Consider the following 22,111-nt stretch of genomic DNA (forward strand, 5'->3'; position numbering starts at 1 on the left):
TTAGGTAAAAATAATTATAAAAGTTGACAAATCAAACGTTTTTCAGGATTTAAATCACGAAACATTTAAGTATTTATTTCTACATGATTTTTATTATTAGTTATGTATTCCAGAATAATATATATACATCCAAATACGGTTGATGTGGAATAGCCTAGTACTTATAAAATCGTGAACGACTAGATATACATACATATATACAAGTATGAGATATGTTTCATGGTCAAATGCAAAACGTATCTACTACTAGAGTTTTGATAAAATATATAATATGAAACAATCATACGATTTATGTATCTATGTTATATAATTAAAATTATATAACACTGAATATATAAATATTTATATAAATCATATATCATTTTTCCAAATACGAATGCTAGTGTATATAACTAGTAAAAATATATAGATACTCATCCAAATACACAAATAATTGAGGTATTACAAAGCTTCTAAAACCAAATCAAACAAATACACACATGTTACATTCCATAATGAAACAATTCATTATATAAAATATTAAAATAAAACTTATATTCTACTCTTAAATTTACAGTCAAATAAAGATAAACCTGCACACTTACTCAACTATCACACTAGTCAACAATTTTGCACACTTACTCAACTATCGTACAAATTTCTTCTAAGCTTCAACTTATACAAAATCATACGCCAAGGATCTGTTTCATCTGTTGTCCTTCAATTTTGCACACGCATCCCAAGAGGGCCACAACCCTCTTCTATCTTTCTTCCTTCCCACGGGTTTCACAGTAACACCCAAAACACCTTAAGGTTTTGTTGCTGTTCTTCTTCTCCTTCACTTCCTATCAAATGAACCAACCAAACACCCCATCGATATCTATCCAAACAAAAGCAAACCATAGCAAACAAACACCCCGAGATTATTGTAATCTGTCTTCCTTCCCTGCAATCAGAACCATCCTAAAACATCCACTTAGGTTTTATCCACTACTGTGAAACAATCAAAGAAAAAGAGAAGAAGCAAACCTGTTATGATCAGTGGAAGAGAGGAACCGAAGGTCGGCTATTCCCTCCATCCCTCCTTCCCGTCGAGTTGTTAACCAGCCAAACACCCCTGAAGACCATTGATGTTGCCGCTTCACCTATCCCATTCGATCCAACTGTTTCCCCTCTCTCATTCTCGCAACCTCCCCTCTTCCTTCTATTTTTGATGGCAGACTGATCCAATCACCGCCAAACCACCGCCATGGCCAGTTGATGCAACCCACGATCATAAACAGGCCCCTGTTGGCACAGTTCACTGGAGAAGAAGAAGCAGCGACCACCACCATTTTTCCTTCCTGCTTTCATTTATTCGACTCTCAAACAGCTTCCAGTCGCCTTTTCCTTGCTTCTCCATCAACCTCAGGTCGACTCCAAGTTTCCCGGTACAAAACCCGCTTAGAACACGATCTTCCCGACACGTCCGACCCTCCCCGTCTGCTGCTGTCGCAGAGACAACCTCCGACCGCCACCGTTGCCGATGAGCCTTAGCCACCCTCCGCCGCTATCTCCGCTTGTTGTCATTGCTATGGAACCCCGAACGGCCATCACTTGATGATACTGTGAGTATTCGATCGACCACCACCATCATGTAATTTCTATTAATTGGATGTCCATACGACTGCTCCAGTCGGAATCGTGAGACCTAGGTCGTGGTCTCGTCCCCAAATTGTTTGAACTGCAAAAGAAATTGCGACTGGTTTAGAAGAGGGAACTGTTCAAACTTCGATTCCATTTATTTAAATCTGACCCTGAAGATGTTGAGTTCACGAGATTGACCCCTCCTTTGGATTAATTCAATTATTAAGTCCAAATTCCCTTTGGATTTATCCAGAAATAGTCCCTCCACTAAGAAACCATAACCAACCTAATCCTGGAACCCCAAGTCAGCTTTAAAATGTACATTATCAACCCCTGTCTTGAGAATAATTCTCAATATCAGTCCCTGAAGTATGATTTTGACAAAATCAAACCCTAGAGTTTATTTATTCAAAGAAAGACCACCATATACTTAATAATTAATACCAAAACTACCTTCTGGTTTATTAGGAAACATAAATATACTCGGTGGTTCGTTTTAAGAACGAGGAATGACACGTAACAAATCTTACGACAAGATTCACATCTCAAGCCTCGTTCATGCTACGAATGTGAGTGCTTACGGCCCCTTTTTCAATATTTTAATTATTTCGCGGGGGGGGGGGGGGGGGGGGGGGGGGATACATGTGCCTATATATTTTGTTTATACAAATATATTATCTTTCATGCGGAAATACAATAAACATAGTTTATAAAATATTATTATTTAACAATTTACCATATTGTTAAAAATAAACTATTGAAAACTTTTCGTATACGTGTTATGATTTTTCATCGTGAAATAACCGTTCCACACAACAAATACTACAAGATACAAGATTATATGATTTTCATGTGACATTTCATATTATAAAAGCACGTTACAAAACCTTGTAGTATTTCAAGGATTCAAGCTAGTACTATTCATGTATGTTTATATGTTTAAATGCATAAAGTTTATACACGTACATATGACTATTACCTTCAAACACACTTCTTTATAAAAGCGAGCACTTTATACTTTTATAAACACAACAACCATACTCGGCTTTTACGAATGCTATACTACGAAATTCATTATGTCTGGCGCTTAATTTCAATTATGTTAGGGCTGAGAGTTATTCACAAACTTTTCGTTAATGGTTTTTGATTGAGACGCTACTATTCATTAGCTGAGTTTAATCACTTAGCCTGCCCCACACTGCTATAATCGTTAATCTTCGGAGCGAGTTACATATGTATAGATCTATACGTGGTCGACAACCCCACCTGCGGTTGCTAGCTACAACCATCGACTGATCAATCGTAGCAGGTGATATGTGTCTACGATCGTTACTAAGGCGTCCAATGAAGCGTCGTAGGGAGGGGTACTTTTCGTCCATAGCTCGATTATAGAACTCACTAAAAACATTAACACGAATCTCTCTCTCTCTCTCTCTCTCTCACTACAACCATAGGTTTGGTTGCCTTCAAGTACATTTTTAAGTATGAAAATTACTTATACAAAGCATTCATTTTGACTTTTAAGAAGTCATTACAAGTATATTTTATGTATGGAAATTACTTATGGAACATAACGTTTTGGCTTTCAAAGATTCATTACAAACACAGTTTTAAGTATGGAAGTTACTTATACAAAGCATTCATTTTGACTTTCAAGGAGTTATTACAAGTACGTGTTAAAAACATGAATTTACTCATGTAGTATCGAAACAGTTTAATACATAGTAAAGAAAGTAACACAACCATCATATATATAATTTGAAAGTTTACATTGTTGAAAAGTACTTGTTTCAAAAGAAATTACAATATGATGTCAAAATGAAATTAAACTAACGCCGCAGCGTCCCTTCTTCAAAAGCAGTAGTTTACCTGTATTACTGAATCTCTGAGAAATACAAGTAGTTTTGAAAGAGTAGGTCAACATTTAAGCCGGTGAGTTCATAAGTATTTAGTCACAATGTTTGTATGAAATAGAATGAAAATGGTTTCTACATGTTTAAATGTTCCTAAAAAATCCCATATTTTCTACTATAGTAGATGGTAGTTTAATTGTTCCAAAACTGTAATGCAATAGTGCTTTTCATACCTAAAATAGTAGGTTTATGTATAAATCGCTAAGGCATTTGAAAAACCCCGTAAATCAATGTGTTTTTAATACTCCATGTGAGTCTTATAACCATGCTATTTGACCAAGATGCCTATAACAACGTTCTTCAGACGTTGGAGACTTATGACGTTTGTCAACCTAGGCCTGCCAGCCTAGCTGTAGCTAACGGCTTAGGTGCGGGATTGTCAATCCCGTATAGATCTATACACAAGTATCACGCTCCCCCTACAAGGGATTATGGTATATAATACATGACTTAACATGCATACTCGAAAGTACGTGAAATGTCTCACAAAACTTAGTATAAAACAGATTTACGTATGAAAATGTCCATTTGTTCTTGTATATGAAAGTATCTATTTGATATAGTGTTTCTAGTATGTAAATCTTCATGATTTTATCGTAAACTATATCTATTATAGTTTTTCAAAGTGTGTGTTTCGTTCGTATAGTAAATCCTAGTGTAATGCTCACTTGTTATGTAAAGTATAACAATTAAAGTGACATAAATGATCATATATACTTAAAGTATAAATAAAATGTTTGATTCGTGTGTGTGTGTATATATATATATATATATATATATATATATATATATATATATATATATATATATATATATATATATATATATATATATATATATATATATATATATATATAACATGTCTTATTTCCAAAAGACAAGATGTTATCTTGAATATATATTGCATACGAAAGTTCCTATGTAGTCGTTATGAATCACAAATGATTCACTTAATACAAAAAGTATATAGTGAAACTTTATGTTACACACGATAATAACCGTGTGTTTACTTGTATTCCCCCCCCCCCCCCCCCCACTAAAAGTGTATAAAAAACATTGATAAACATTTGAAAATGTAGTTTATAGGGGTATGAACTCACTTGATTGATTGGAGAAAGCGAGATGAAAATCAAACAGAACTTCTACTTGGAAAAGTTGATTTTTCTCGTGATTCTCGGGAATCTTGGGAGTCTCGGGAGTATAGGACCTTCCTTCGGAACTTGAGTGTGAAAACCGGGGCTTCGGGAGGGCTTCGGGAGCTTAACCGCAGAGTTTCGACATGAGAGATAGAAGAATGGTGCACCTAAACCCGACACCCCAAGAGTTATATTTATAGGGGTAGATTTTGGGTGCCACGTCATGGCAAAGGGTTGGCCACGCCGTGGTGGTCAAATCTTATCCTCTTCCATTGATTGGACGCCCTCAGTCACTTGCCGGGTCGCGGCAAACTGTGCCACGTCGTGGCAGACCTGACAGCCTCGAATTTTGGGCCTCGAACTTGTAAAATCCGTAACTTTCGCGTACGAGCTCCGTTTTCGACGTTCTTTATATGCACGCATAGGTGAGAATATACTCTACAACTCTCGTTTAGACTTCATCGGCAAATTTTGACTTTATTTTTAATTATTTATTTTTAACGGGCCGAGACACGAAAAGTCCGTTAAAACTCCATAACTTCTTCATCCGATGTCCGTTTTCGTCAGACTTTTCACCGTTGCGCTACTATTGTTGAGACCTTCGATTCTCATTAAGGTTGTTTCGGCCAAAAGTCTCTCGATCTCTATTTCGAGTTTTTAGCTGTCTACTGCTATATCCGAATCTTGGAAAAATCATAACTTATTCATACGAAGTCAGATTTAGACGTTCTTTTTATGTACGCTCACGGTTTGATGATATCTACAACTTTCATTTAGATACTTAAGGCTAAAAACTATTGTATTGAAACTTCGCGTTTTTCGTTTAATCGGTGTTGCCGGTTTTGTCGGAAATCTTAGAATGGTCATAACTTCTTCGTTATAACTCGGATTTTAGTGTTCTTAGTATTTCTGTAAACCTTGACACAATATCTAGCATAATAGATATCTCTATAGAGACTTTTGCACATTTCATTTTTCGAAGTTAATTTCATTATATCAAAAGTGGTTACAATACTTGACTTTTTAGGTCATTACATAGAGTCGAAATATCGGGTTGTCACATCATTCCCCCGTTAGAGGGAATTTAATGTAAGGTAATTATTTGTGGACTAGGGAAACAGATGCGGGTATTTTTGTTTCATCTGATCTTCGCGCTCCCAAGTATATTGAGGTCCCCGCTTTGCATTCCAGCGAACCTTCACAGTGGGTATGCGACTTTGTTTTGTTCTTTTAATTTCACTATCCATGATTTCAATTGGTTCTTCTATAAAGTGGAGACTCTCGTTGATTTCAATTTCGTCTAGAGGGACGACGAAGGTCTCATCAGACAAACATTTCTTCAAGTTTGACACATGAAAGGTAGGGTGTACGTTATTGAGTTCCTGCGGTAGACGAAGTTTGTAGGCTACCGGGCCGATCCTTTCAAGGATCTCGAATGGTCCGATATACTTTGGGTTTAGTTTCCCATGCTTTCCAAAACGTATCAAACATTTCCACGGTGAGACTTTTAGTAGGACACGGTCTCCAACCTGGAATTCCAAGGGTTTCCGTCTTTTGTCCGCATAACTCTTTTGTCTGTCTCTTGAAGCCTTTAGTCGTTCCCTAATCTGAAAAATCTTCTCAGTGTTTTCTCTTATGATTTTCGGGTCTGTGAGAGTGTTATCGGGTACTTGTCCCTTGGCTAGTTGCGTGTCACCGACGTCAACCCAGCACAGTGGTGATCTACACTTTCGGCCATAGACGGCTTCGAATGGAGCAACTTTAATGCTGGAGTGATAGCTATTATTGTATGAAAATTCGACTAGTGGTAAATGTGTATCCCACGCTTTAACAAAATCAATTACACAAGCTCTTAGCATATCTTCCAAGGTTTGTATGGTCCTCTCACTTTGACCGTCGGTTTGTGGATGGTAAGCAATACTCATGTCGAGCCTCGTTCCTAGAGATTTTTGTAACGATTCGTGAGGTGAACCTACTATCTATGTCAGAGATAATGGATATTGGTACACCGTGCAGTCGTACAATCTCTCGGATGTAGGTTCGAGGTAGCTTCTCCATCTTGTCAGTTTCTTTTATTGGCAGGAAGTGTGCGGATTTTGTTAATGTATCAACGATTACCCAGATGGTGTCTAGTCCACCTGCTGTCTTGGATAGTTTGGTTATGAAATCCATGGTTATCCGCTCCCACTTCCACTCGGGAATTTCAGGCTATTGTAGTAATCCCGAGGGTTTTTGCTACTCTACCTTGACTTTGGCGAAAGTCAAACACTTCCCCACATAGGTAGCGATCTCCGCTTTCATGTTTGGCCACCAATACAGTTTTTTGAGGTCTAAATACATCTTTTTTGAACCTGGATGTACGGAGTATCGAGTCTTATGCGTCTCGTTCATGACCACGTCTCTGAATCCACCAAACTTCGGTGTCCAGATCCGATCCATGAAGTAACGAACTTTGTCACCCTTGACTTCGAAATTCTTGTCCATTCCTCTTCGGGCTTCACCTTCCACGTTCTCTGTTTTCAAGGCTTCCGTCTAAGCTTCCTTGATTTGTGTGGACAGATGTGAATGGATCGTCATGGTTAAGGAATTCACCCGGCGACCTGAGTATTCTTTTCGACTAAGAGCATCAGCTACTACATTCGCTTTTCCTGGGTGATAGCGAATCTCGCATTCGTAGTCATTTAGTAGTTCAACCCATCGTCTCTGCCTCATGTTGAGTTCTTTTTGGTTGAGAATGTGCTGAAGGCTCTTATGATCGGTGAAGATCGTGCATTTCATGCCATAAAGATAGTGTCTCCAGATCTTTAGCGCGAAAACGATTGCTCCTAGTTCAAGATCGTGGGTAGTGTAGTTGACTTCGTGCGTCTTGAGTTGTCTTGAGGTGTAAGCGATTACCTTACCTCGTTGCTTTAGTACGCATCTAAGACCTTGATTAGATGCATCACAGTAGACCACGAAGTCTTCTGTTCCTTCTGGCAAGGACAATATAGGTGCGCTGCATAGTGCTTGCTTCAGTGTTTGGACTGCAACATCTTGTTTTCCTTCCCAATTGAAAGTTACACTCTTCTGTGTCAGGGTGGTGAGTGGTTTAGCAATCTTCGAGAAGTTTTGTATAAATCTACGGTAATAGCCAGCAAGGCCCAAGAACTGTCGAATTTCCGTTGGGGTTCTTGGAGCTGACCAGTTCTCGATTGCTTTGATTTTGGAAGGGTCCACGTGTATTCCGTCTTTGCTAACCACGTGACCTAGGAAATCTACCTTCCGAATCCAAAATTCGCACTTGGAGAATTTTGCGTATAGCTTCTCTTTTCTTAGCGTTTCCAAGACTTGTCGGAGGTCTTGACTGTGATCTTCTTTAGTGTTCGAATAGATGAGTATGTCATCTATGAATACGATCACAAACTTGTCTAGAAACGAACCACACACTCGGTTCATTAAGTCCATGAACACCGCTGGTGCGTTTGTTAATCCAAAGGGCATCACTACAAACTCGTAGTGACCATAACGAGTTCGAAAATCTGTTTTGGGAACATCTCCTTCCAAGACTCGCAGTTGGTGATACCCGGATCTTAATTCGATCTTTGAGAAATAACTCGCTCCCTGGAGTTGGTCGAATAAGTCGTCGATGCGCGGTAGTGGGTATCGGTTCTTGATAGTAAGATTGTTAAGTTCCCGGTAATCAATGCACATGCGGAAAGATCCATCCTTCTTCTTTACGAACAAGACCGGTGCTCCCCAAGGTGAGAAGCTTGGCCTGATGAATCCTTTGTTGAGTAGTTCGTTCAAGTGGCTGGACAACTCCTGCATCTCTGCTGGTGCTAGACGGTATGGTGACTTAGCTACTGGTGTAGCTCCGGGAATTAAGTCGATTTTGAACTCAACTTGACGTTCCGGTGGAACTCCGGGAAGATCTTCAGGGAAAACATCAGCAAAGTTGCAGACTTCCGAAATGTCCTTGATGTCTTTTGTTTCTTTTTCCTTGTCTACCATATGGGCTAAGAAGCCATGGTACTCCTTATGTAGATATTTCTGGGCTTTGATATAAGAGATGATTTGTAAATTTGTACTGGGCTTGTCACCATAAATGACAAGAGTTTCGTCGTTTGGCAGATTTAGGCGAACGGCCCTTTCGTGACAAAGTATATCGGCATGGTGTATGCTTAACCAATCCATACCGATGATGACATCAAAGCTCTTTATACTGATCGGCATTAGATCGATTTGAAATGAATGTTCGTGTAGAGTTAGTGTGCAGCCTATGTACATATCACTCGTGCTTTCTGTTCTACCGTTTGCCATTTCTACTGTAAATATCTTATTGAGTGATTTAGGGTTCTATTTTAGTACGTGCTTGAATTTATGACTCACGAAGCTCCTCTCCGCACCACAATCAAAGAGTATGCATCTATAAACGTTATTGAGGAGAAACGTACCCGTAACCACCGTGGGATAAGCTATCGCTTCGTTCTACCCTATTGCCAGCACTCGTCCCGTGCCGCTCACATTCCTTGCCTTAGGGCAGTCTCTTTTGTAATGCCCAGCTTTACCGCACCCGTAACATGCTTGACCCACACCGACTCCTTGGACTTGGGTGATCGGTTGTGCTGGTGCTCTACAGAAACGGGCTATATGCCCTTTCTTGTTGCAATTGTTACAGTTCATCTCTTGAAAATTTCCATTGTGGTGGGAATTTCATTTGGCGCACTTCGGCAGGTTCCCAGCATATGGCTTTGCTGGTGTAGTGGTAATTGGAGCAACAGTGGTAATTGGAGCAACAGTGGGGGCAGTAGCGGCATGGACTGCCACAATCTGTTGTTTCTTGGAAGGTTCCTGTGAAGGCTGACTCTTCCTTTTGTTCCAGAACTTGTTGTTGTTGTTAATATTGTTGTTGATGTTATTGCTGCCTCTGGGTTGCTCCGGAGCGGTAGTTGCGAAGCCTTGACAGATTCCATAGTCAACGAGGGCTTGTGCCCACTGTTTGGCGCTATCGAAAGGGACTGGTTTGGAAGCTAGTACAGTTCCTTAAATCTGGGGGGACAGTCCCTAGATGTCCCTCTCTATTTTCTTGCTCTCTAGAGCAACCATCCCTGGGCAAAGGATTGCCAAATCACTGAACCTGTTGGTATAGGTCGTGATGTCTGAGCCTACCATGGTAAGGCCCCAAAGTTCCTGTTCGAGCTTTTGTAATTCGCCCCGTGGACAGTACTCTTGCAGTAATATTTGTTTTAGATTCTCCCAGCCCATAGAGTTAGCCACTACTAGCGTTAGTGACTTGACCTGGCCATTCCACCATGTCAGAGCTCTTTCAGAGAAAGTACAGGCAGCGAACTTCACTTAGCTCCCTTCCGGACAAGAACAAATCTCGAGAACTGCTTCAGTTTTCTCTATCCACTGTGATAGAGCCATTATCCCTTCGGCCCCATTAAAAGTAATGGGTTTGCTATTCATGAAATCCTTGTATGTACAATCCCCTGAACGACCTGGACGTTGGCCATTGGTAGAACTATTTACTCCCCCACCAGAACCATTGTTACTCATTTGGGCCATTGCCGTTGTTACTGCAGCTATCAATGCGGCATTTTCCGTCGATGGAGGCGGTGGTGGTGGAGGTATCGTGCCCGACCTGGGTCTTAGGTTTGGACGAGGAGGCATCGCACTGCCAACAAATAAAAATAAAAGATTATAAGTTTTGGTGGTTGAGAATTGAATGATAATGAGTTAACTATCTTTAATAGTTCGAGAATTTGGTTTGACCAACACAGGGCTTTGAGTTTGATTCACCAATGGAGTTTGAATAACAATAAACAAACTCATGAACTCGAATGAGATACACATAATTAACACACAAAAGAGGTATGCCCTATATATATTAAACATATGGTTGCGTTACATCCAAATTTAGAAAATTTTGACCTTTCTAAAGGTCTCTGATTACAGGAAGTTAAAGAAGGTAAGACTTTTAGCCGAGTTCCTATTCTATAACAAAATTTTGGGATTGGGCAAGCACTACTTGCGACATAGGTTGCGCTTGGAGCTAGACTTCGCATCCGATTGCCTTGCTTCCATAAGACGCCTATCGAAGGCGGCTTGCTGTTCCCTCATCTCAGAGAGGGCTAGAATCATTTGTGCTTGGAATGTGTCGGCGTGGAGTTGGGTGTCATCCTGTTACCTATCCAGTCGACGGATGTCGGAAGTGTGAACTTGTACTTCCACGTTGAATTCACGAATCCGGTTAGCTTGATCCCCGGATTGATAGGACTGGTTGGCTAGCTTGCCCACCATGACTGGGTTTCATTTAATTTAGATTATTTTGGGTCGTAAAAGTACAAATACATGCATACAACAATATATTTTCATGGTTAGAACTATACAAGAAGTATTAAGACAAGTTGGACACTATGATTAGGCCTCGAAATATGTAATCGGATTTGGGACGAATATAGTCTGATCAACTATATTTATCCGAGATTGGACTAACGTATGTCGAGGAATGGTCGTAGTGAGCAACAAGTCAAAACTTACCAAAATAAACACTAGTATCAAACATACAAATTTAAATACTATAGGAGTATTTGGTACATGCAATAGACATGTTTAGTTTTACATGTTTCAAATTTTGTCCAATTCCTATAACCCAATTCTCGTATAGTCAAATGGTTGGATTCTATCCACCAGGGGATCCCTACTACCCGAATCAGGGCAATGGTGGATGGGTAGAGGAGGACCCCGAAGAGGATGAAGAATCTATCGAGTTGGATGAAGAGGATGACTCTGGGACAGACTCAGAAGCAGAGGTAATCAACCCACCAGTCGCTCAACCTCCCGCAGTTAGGAGAAACTTTCAGGGACCCACTCCCGTTTGGGGAAGTCACCTCTACCATTGGAGTCAACAACAAGGAGTGCGTCCTCCTTACGGTATGTGCCGAGACTTCTACGATGTCAGCGGCGGAGGTTCAGCCGATCGAGCACTCCCAGTCATGGTGGGCAAGCTAGCCAACCAGTCCTATCAATCCGGGGATCAAGCTAACCGGATTCGTGAAGTCAACATGGAAGTACAAGTTCACACTTCCGACATCCGTCGACTGGATAGGTTATAGGATGACACCCAACTCTGCGCCGACACATTCCAAGCACAAATGATTGCAACCCTCTCTGAGATGAGGGAACAGCAAGCCGCCTTCGATAGGCATCTTATGGAAGCAAGGCAATCGGATGCGGAGTCTAGCTCCAAGCGCAACCTATGTCGCAAGTAGTGCTTGCCGAATCCCAAAATTTTGTTATTGAATAGGAACTCGGCTAAAAGTCTTACCTTCTTTAACTTCCTGTAAACAGAGACCTTTAGAAAGGTCAAAATTTTTTAACTTTGGATGTAACGCAACCATATGTTTAATATATATAGGGCATACCTCTTTTGTGTGTTAATTCTGTGTATTTCATTCGAGTTCGTGAGTTTGTTTATTGTTATTCAAACTCCATTGGTGAATCAAACTCAAAGCCCTGTGTTGGTCAAACAAAATTCTCGAACTATTAAAGATAGTTAACTCATTATCATTCAATTCTCAACCACCAAAACTTATAATCTTTTATTTTTATTTGTTGGCAGTGCGATGCCTCCTCGTCCAAACCTAAGACCCAGGTCGGGCACGATACCTCCACCACCACCGCTTCCATCGACGGAAAATGCCGCATTGATAGCTGCTGTAACAGCGGCAATGGCCCAAATGAGTAACAATGGTTCTGGTGGGGGAGTAAATAGTTCTACCAATGGCCAACGTCCAGGTCGTTCAGGGGATTGTACATACAAGGATTTCATGAATAGCAAACCCATTACTTTTAATGGGGCCGAAGGGATAATGGCTCTATCACAGTGGATAGAGAAAACTGAAGCAGTTTTCAAGATTTGTTCTTGTCCGGAAGGGAGCTAAGTGAAGTTCGCTGCCTGTACTTTCTCTGAAAGAGCTCTGACATGGTGGAATGCCAATGTCAAGTCACTAACGCTAGTAGTGGCTAACTTTATGGGCTGGGAGAATCTAAAACAAATATTACTGCAAGAGTACTGTCCACGGGGCAAATTACAAAAGCTGAAACAGGAACTTTGGGGCCTTACCATGGTAGGCTCAGACATCACGACCTATTCCAACAGGTTCAGTGATTTGGCAATCCTTTGCCCAGGGATGGTTGCTCTAGAGAGCAAGAAAATAGAGAGGGACATCTAGGGACTGTCCCCTTAGATTCAAGGAAGTGTACTAGCTTCCAAGCCAGTCACTTTCGATAGCGCCAAACAGTTGGAACAAGCCCTCGTTGACCGTGGAATATGTCAAGGCTTCGCAACTACCGCTCCGGAGCAACCCAGAGGAAGCAACAACATCAACAACAACAAGAAGTTCTGGAACAAATGGAAGAGTCAGCCTTCACAGGAACCTTTCAAGAAACAACAGATTGTGGCAGTCCATGCCGTTACTGCCCCCACTGTTGCTCCAATTACCACGACACCAGCAAAGCCATATGCTGGGAACCTGCCGAAGTGCGCCAAATGCAATTTCCACCACAATGGAAATTGCCGGGAGATGCACTGTAACAATTGCAACAAGAAAGGGCATATAGCCCATTTCTGTAGAGCACCAGCACAACTGATCACCCAAGTCCAAGGAGTCGGTGTGAGTCAAGCATGTTACGGGTGCGGTGAAGCTGGGCATTACAAAAGAGACTGCCCTAAGGCAAGGAATGCGGGCGGCATGGGACGAGTGCTGACAATAGGGCAGAACGAAGCGATAACTTATCCCACGGTGGTTACGGGTACGTTTCTCATCAATAACGTTTATGCATGCATACTCTTTGATTGTGGTGCGGAGAGGAGCTTCGTGAGTCATAAATTCAAGCACGTACTAAAATAGAACCCTAAATCACTCAATAAGATATTTACAGTAGAAATGGCAAACGGTAGAACAGAAAGCACGAGTGATATGTACATAGGCTGCACACTAACTCTAAACGAACATTCATTTCAAATCGATCTAATGCCGATCAGTATAAAGAGCTTTGATGTCATCATCAGTATGGATTGGTTAAGCATACACCATGCCGATATACTTTGTCACGAAAGGGCCGTTCGCCTAAATCTGCCAAACGACGAAACTCTTGTCATTTATGGTGACAAGCCCAGTACAAATTTACAAATCATCTCTTATATCAAAGCGCAGAAATATCTACGTAAGGAGTACCATGGCTTCTTAGCCCATATGGTAGACAAGGAAAAAGAAACAAAAGACATCAAGGACATTCTGGAAGTCTGCAACTTTGCCGATGTTTTCCCTGAAGATCTTCCCGGAGTTCCACCGGAACGTCAAGTCGAGTTCAGAATCGACTTAATTCCCGGAGCTACACTAGTGGCTAAGTTACCATACCGTCTAGCACCGGCAGAGATGCAGGAGTTATCCAGCCAATTGAACGAAATACTCAACAAAGGATTCATCAGGCCAAACTTCTCACCTTGGGGAGCACCTGTCTTGTTCGTAAAGAAGAAGGATGGATCTTTCCGCATGTGCATTGATTATCGGGAACTTAACAATCTTACTATCAAGAACTGATACCCACCACCACGCATCGACGACTTATTCGACCAACTCCAGGGAACGAGTTATTTCTCAAAGATCGACTTAAGATCCGGGTATCACCAACTGCGAGTCTTGGAAGGAGATGTTCCCAAAACAACTTTTCGAACTCGTTATGGTCACTACGAGTTTGTAGTGATGCCCATTGGATTAACAAACGCACCAGCAGTGTTCATGGACTTAATGAACTGGGTGTGTCGTTCGTTTCTAGACAAGTTTGTGATCGTATTCATAGATGACATGCTCATCTATTTGAAGACTAAAGAGGATCACAGTGAACACCTCCGACAAGTCTTGGAAACGCTAAGAAAAGATAAGCTATACGTAAAATTCTCCAAGTGTGAATTTTGGATTCAGAAGGTAGATTTCCTAGGTCACGTGGTTAGCACAGACGGAATACACGTGGACCCTTCCAAAATCAAAGCAATCGAGAACTGGTCAGCTCTAAGAACCCCAATGGACATTCGACAGTTCTTGGGCCTTGCTGGCTATTACCGTAGATTTATACAAAACATCTCGAAGATTGCTAAACCACACACCAGCCTTACACAGAAGGGTGTAACTTTCAATTGGGAAGGAAAATAAGACGCTGCATTCCAAACACTGAAGCAAGCACTATGCAGCGCACCTATATTGTCCTCGCCAGAAGGAACAGAAGACTTCGTGGTCTACTGTGATGCATCTAATCAAGATCTTGGATGCGTACTAACGCAACGAGGTAAGGTAATCGCTTATGCCTCAAGACAACTCAAGACGCACGAAGTCAACTACACTACCCACGATCTTGAACTAGGAGCAATCGTTTTCGCGCTAAAGATTTGGAGACACTATCTTTATGGCATGAAATGCACGATCTTCACCGATCATAAGAGCCTTCAGCACATTCTCAACCAAAAAGAACTCAACATGAGGCAGAGACGATGGGTTGAACTACTGAATGACTACGAATGCGAGATTCGCTATCACCCAGGAAAAGCGAATGTAGTAGCTGATGCTCTTAGTCGAAAAGAATACTCAGGTCGCCGAGTGAAATCCTTAACCATGACGATCCATTCACATCTGTCCACACAAATCAAGGAAGCTCTGACGGAAGCCTTGAAAACAGAGAACGTGGCAAGTGAAGCCCTAAGAGGAATGGACAAGAATCTTGAAGTCAAGGGTGACAGAGTTCGTTACTTCAATGATCAGATCTGGACACCGAAGTTTGGTGGATTTAGAGACGTGGTCATGAACGAGGCGCATAAGACTCGATACTCCGTACATCCAGGTTCAGTCCAGATGTATTTAGACCTCAAGAAACTGTATTGGTGGCCAAACATGAAAGCGGAGATCGCTACCTATGTGGGGAAGTGTCTGACTTGCGCCAAAGTCAAGGTAGTGTACCAAAAACCCTCGGGATTACAACAACCTGAAATACCCGAGTGGAAGTGGGAGCGGATAACCATGGATTTCATAACCAAACTACCCAAGACATCAGGTGGACTAGACACCATCTGGGTAATCGTCGATAGATTAACAAAATCCGCACACTTCCTGCCAGTAAAAGAAACCGACAAGATGGAGAAGCTAGCTCGAACCTACATCCGAGAGATTGTACGACTGCACGGTGTACCTATATCCATTATCTCCGATAGAGATAGTAGGTTCACCTCACGATTCTGGCAATCGTTACAAAAGTCTCTAGGAACGAGGCTCGACATTAGTACTACTTACCATCCACAAACCGACGGTCAAATTGAGAGGACTATACAAACCTTGAAAGATATGCTAAGAGCTTGTGTAATCGATTTTGGTAAAGCGTGGGATACACATTTACCACTAGTTGAATTTTGATACAACAATAGCTATCACTCCAACATTAAAGTTGCTCCATTCGAAGCCCTCTATGGCCGAAAGTGCAGATCACCACTGTGCTGGGCTGAAGTCGGCGACACGTAACTAGCCAAGGGACAAGTACCCGATAACACTCTCACAGGCCCGAAAATCATAAGCGAAACAATTGAAAGATTGTTTAGATTAGGGAATGACTAAAGGCTTCAAGAGACAGAGAAAAGAGTTATGCGGACAAAAGACGGAAAGCCTTGGAATTCTAGGTTGGAGACCGTGTCCTACTAAAAGTCTCACCGTGGAATGGTTTGATACGTTTTGGAAAGCATAATAAACTAAACCCAAGGTATATCAGACCATTCGAGATCCTTGAAAGGATCGGCCCGGTAGCCTACAAACTTCGTCTACCGTAGGAACTCAATAACGTACACCCTACCTTTGATTTGTCAAGCTTGAAGAAATGTTTGTCCGATGAGACCCTCGTCGTCCATATAGACGAAATTGAAATCAACGAGTGTCTCCACTTTATAGAAGAACCAATTGAAATCATGGATAAGGAAATTAAAAGAACAAAACAAAGTCGCATACCCATTATGAAGGTTCGCTGGAATGCAAAGCGGGGACCTCAATATACTTGGGAGCGCGAAGATCAGATGAAACAAAACTACCCGCATCTGTTTCCCTAGTCCACAAATAATTACCTTACATTAAATTTCGGGACGAAATTCCCTCTTATGGGGGGATGATGTGACAACCCGATATTTCGACTCTATGTAATGACCTAAAAAGTCAAGTATTGTAACCACTTTTGATATAATGAAATTATCTTCGAAAAATGAAATGTGCAAAAGTCTCTATAGAGATATCTATTATGCTAGATATTGTGTCAAGGTTTACAAAAATACTAAGAACACTAAAATCCGAGTTATAACGAAGAAGTTATGACCATTCTAAGATTTCCGACAAAACCGGCAACACCGATTAAACGAAAAACGCGAAGTTTCAATACAATAGTTTTTAGCCTTAAGTATCTAAATGAAAGTTGTAGATATCATCAAACCGTGAGCGTACATAAAAAGAACGTCCAAATCTGACTTCGTATGAATAAGTTATGATTTTTCCAAGATCCGGATATAGCAGTAGACAACTAAAAACTCGAAATAGAGATCGAGAGACTTTTGGCCGAAACAACCTTAATGAGAATCGAAGGTATCAACAATAGTAGCGCAACGGTGAAAATTCTGACGAAAACGGACATCGGATGAAGAAGTTAAGGATTTTTAACGGACTTTTCGTGTCCCGGCCCGTTAAAAATAAATAATTAAAAATAAATTCAAAATTTGCCGATGAAGTCTAAATGAGAGTTGTAGAGTATATTCTCACCTACGCGTGCATATAAAGAACGTCGAAAACGGAGCTCGTACGCGAATGTTACGAATTTTACAAGTTCGAGGCCCAAAATTTGAGGCTGTCAGGTCTGCCACGACGTGGCACAGTTTGTCGCGACCCGATAAGTGACTGAGGGCGTCCAATCAATGGAAGAGGATAATATTTGACCACCACGACGTGGCCACCCCTTTGCCACGACGTGGCACCCAAAATCTACCCCTATAAATAGAACTCTTGGGGTGCCGAGTTTAGGTGCTCCATTCTTCTATCTCTCGTGCCGAAACTCTGCGGTTAAGCTTCCGAAGCCTCGGTTTTCACACTCAAGTTCCGAAGGAAGGTTCTATATTCCCGAGACTCCCGAGATTCCCGTGAATCCCGCGAAAAATCAACTTTTCGAAGTCGAAGTTCTGTTCGATTTTCATCTCGCTTTCTCCAATCAATCAAGTGAGTTCATACCCCTATAAACTACACTTTCAAATGTTTATCAATGCTTTTTATACACTTTTAAGGGGGGGGGGGGAATACAAGTAAAGACACGGTTATTATCGTGTGTAACATAAAGTTTCACTATATACTCTTTTTATCAAGTGAATCATATGTGATTCATAACTACTATATAGGAACTTTCGTATGCAATATATATTCAAGATAACATCTTGTCTTTTGAAAATAAGACATGTTTATATATATATATATATATATATATATATATATATATATATATATATATATATATATATATATATATATATATATATATATATATATATATATATATATATATATATATATATATATATGAATCAAACACTTTATTTATACTTTAATTATATGTGATCATTTATGTCACTTTATTTGTTATACTTTACATAACAAGTGAGCATTACACGTACTTTCGAGTATGCATTTTAAGTCCTGTATTATATCCCATAATCCATTATAGGGGGAGCGTGATACTTGTGTATAGATCTATACGGGATTGACAATCCCGCACCTGAGCTGTTAGCTACAGCTAGGCCGACAGGCCTGGGGTGACAAACGTCATAACTTTTCAATGCCTGAAGAACGTTGTTATAGGCATCCTGGTCAAATAGCATGGTTATAAGACTCACATGGAGTATTAAAAACATATTGATTTACGGGGTTTTTCAAACGCCTTAGCGATTTATACATAAACCTACTATTTTAGGCATGAAAAGCACTATTGCATTACAATTTTGGAACAATTGAACTACCATCTACTATAGTAGAAAATGTGGGATTTTCTAGGAACATTTAAACATGTACAAACCATTTTCATTCTATTTCATACAAACATTGTCACTAAATATTTATGAACTCACCAGCTTAAATGCTGACCTACTCTTTCAAAACTACGTGTATTTCTCCGGGATTCAGTAATACATGTAAACTACTGCTTTTGAAGAAGGGACGCTGCAGCGTTAGTTTAATTTCATTTTGACGTCATATTGTAATTTCTTTTGAAACAAGTACTTTTCTACAATGTAAACTTTCAAATTATATATATGATGGTTGTGTTACTTTCTTTACTATGTATTCAACTGTTTCGATACTACATGAAGTCATCCGCCCTCGAACGATTCTGTCGTTCTGGTTTGGGGGCGTGACAATAAAGTTCTTAATACTTGGTCTTAGTCCATTAAGACCTTATTCTTCTTTGCATGGGACACATACAACTAATGGGACCTCATTTTTATCACTCAAGGTCCCTTAAAGAGTCTGGAAGGACAACTCTTTTCGTCCAAATCACAACATGCACCACCTTATGGCTTTTGGGACAAGAAATGCTTCTAATAAAGTAAAATGATGAGATCTATGCATGTATGCATAAAGTTTGGAACTTTATACCTTTTGGAGCTTCTTGAGCACAAGCTAACTTTAGATCTACAAGCTTGGTCTTCTTCTCCAACACATTGATGTAATACCTTCCTCTTAAAGCACTCAAGAACACACCAAATAAGCTTAAACACACAAAGGAGAGGCTAGAGTTTGGGGAGGACGAATGTAATATGTGGAGGCTGAGGTTGGAGAGGTTCTGGTGCTCATAATGTTGCTTATATAGGCCCCAAACCCTAAACATTAGGGTTTCATCCTGACATTAGTATGCCCAACATACTAAGGCGGACCTTAGTACGCTTAGCGTACTAAGTACGCGCATCGTACTCCCACTTGGCCCAAATTTGCAAACTTGGCCCTTAAACTTATCTTGGCTCTTCATTCTCAATCCCAATAACTATAATTGACAAATTAATGATAGAAGAGGGTTTGGAAATACCTGCGAAAACTCGGGATGTTACAATTGTCCCCCACTTGACCTAGACTTCGCCCTCGAAGTCTGCTACGGCAAATAGATCTTGGTAATGCTCCCGCATCTAGGACTCGGGCTCCTAAATGAGATTCTTAAACAAAAACACCCTAGACATAAAACTACAAAGTTAAAAGTGTCATAAATGCCTAAGTTGTGAAAAAACAAAACAAAATCTTGTGTAAGAATCATTTTAGCAAATAAACAAAAGTTTGGGGTCAAGGGTGACACCCACGGTTTTATAGGGATAAAAAGAGCATTATTAGCTTAAAAATGAGCTTTTATAACAACCATATTTTCCTAAGGGTCAAAAGTGTAAAATTTGGCATTTTAGGCCTCAATGTGGGCCTCACGGCTTATTGGGCCCAAAATTGCAAAATTATCAGTCTTTGGGGATTAAAATGTTATTTAACCAAAAACTTGTGCCAAAATGAGAATAAATGATATTAGGGGCTAAAAAAGACACTAATCTCAAAATTTGGGCCAAAAATGTTAATTTTGCAAAAATGGGCCGAAAATGTCATTTTATGAAATTAAGGGGCTAAAAATGTAATTTTCTACAAAAATGGGTCGAAAATGTCAAAATATATATATATATTTTTGCCAAATCCGTAAATTACTAAACATTTGGGGTGAAAATGCAAACTTTTATAAATTGATGGACTAAAATGTTATTTTTATTTAAAATGGGCCAAAAATGACATTTTATGAAAAAATAAGCCTCTAAATGTTAATTTAGTTCTTAAAGGACCTAAAGTGTAATTTTATTAAACACAAGTTCAAATTACAAAATTTTGACATATCATGCTAGAAATAACATTATAACAATACACTAGATTATTATAACTGTATGAATAAATTTTTCCGATTAAAGGAACCACACTATAATAAACAAACGAAATACAAAAAGGGGTGCGAATATTGGGCCTACTGCTTCCTATACATGCTTATTGGGACTCCGTGATCCCTTTGCGTGATTAATGGGCCCAATATATTCATTTCATGTTTATTAGGCCTTAGTGACCCAATTACATGCTTAATGTGCCTAAATTATCCTTTAGGTGTTTATTGGGCCTTAATGGCCCATTTACATGATAATTGGGCATGAACTATTCATTATATGCTTAACGGGCCTTAAGTGTCCTTCTGCATACTTAACAAGCCTTGAAACAATTCCGACGTCTAGTGGGCCACAAGTGTTTTTTTTTTTTTTTTAGGTTTTGTTGGGCTTTATCATTTCATATCCATACATCAATTAGCATTTGTAAACTAAATACATATAACGTTATACATATTCATGTGGAAATATTTAGGATCTAGTATGACTTGTCGGTTGACATCACTGAGTGTATGGTCGTAGCCTGCAGTTATAATCAGAGTCTCCTGGAGGGAGAGTGGGAGTTTGTGTATAGATCTATACGCGGTGACCCCCCACGCCTTAGCTGTTCGCTACAGCTAGACTAGGCTAGTCTAGGGCGACAAAACCTTGATCAAACATCGACATTTGGAAAAATTCCAAGACAAGCAAATTAGTCATTATCATGCATGGTTATAATGGCTCACATAGAGATCCAATAAAATCTTAACATTTCAGAGATTAAACCCTTCGATCGTGTCGATACAAAACAACTTATACGATGATGCAAGAAATATAACACTTTTATAAATAAGAAAATATCGGATTTTCTGGGGGAAACACTATTAATCATTACCTTCTTCTCATAATAGATATAATACAAGGAATTTGGATTTTTCATTTCACATGATTTTAGAATGAAGATCACACATACGTTAATACTTATTTATTACATCTTTTTCAAAGAATTTTACTAAAAATATCGGATTTTCTGTGTTATGCAACCAATACCAAGTTTTTTAATCAAACATGCTGATGAACTCTCCAACATTATATATGTTGACCGTTTTCAAAATAACTTGTATTCTCGGGAGATTGTTAAGCTGAAGAACCATCAAGAGTATTTTGGAATTTCTTATATGCACGTGTTAATTATGGTACAATTTATATTTTCGAATTATGTAATGTAAAACAATTCCAGTTGTAATATGTAATGTTGGTGACAATTATGTTATGTTTCATGCATATTCATTGTGATGATATTTCAATTTATAGTCACACGAGCCCCCTGACGTTTCCGTCGTCTGGTTCGGGGGTGTGACAGGTTGGTATTAGAACATTGTTTATAGTGAAGTAGCATATCTAACCATATATGATATGCAACTATAAATACAATGGGACTAAAACACTCTGAATAAAGTGCATACATTAAAACTTTAACATTAAAA

The 22,111-nt window shown here is 39.8% G+C and overlaps 1 long non-coding RNA gene across 1 annotated transcript; it reads right to left on the reverse strand.

Moving 5' to 3' along the window:
- Window positions 1-383: 383 nt before the first annotated feature.
- Window positions 384-1,710, reverse strand: LOC145053545 (uncharacterized). Its single transcript, XR_013684502.1, has 2 exons — window positions 1,009-1,710; window positions 384-925 (listed from the first exon to the last, which is right to left on the reverse strand). It is a non-coding gene; the product is annotated as an uncharacterized LOC145053545 (long non-coding RNA).
- Between the last annotated feature and the right edge of the window lie 20,401 nt (window positions 1,711-22,111).

The sequence above is a fragment of the Lactuca serriola genome, chromosome 5 (genome assembly GCF_051521515.1).
Source record: "Lactuca serriola cultivar US96UC23 chromosome 5, Lser_US96UC23_V15, whole genome shotgun sequence".
Classification (NCBI taxonomy): Eukaryota; Viridiplantae; Streptophyta; class Magnoliopsida; order Asterales; family Asteraceae; genus Lactuca; species Lactuca serriola.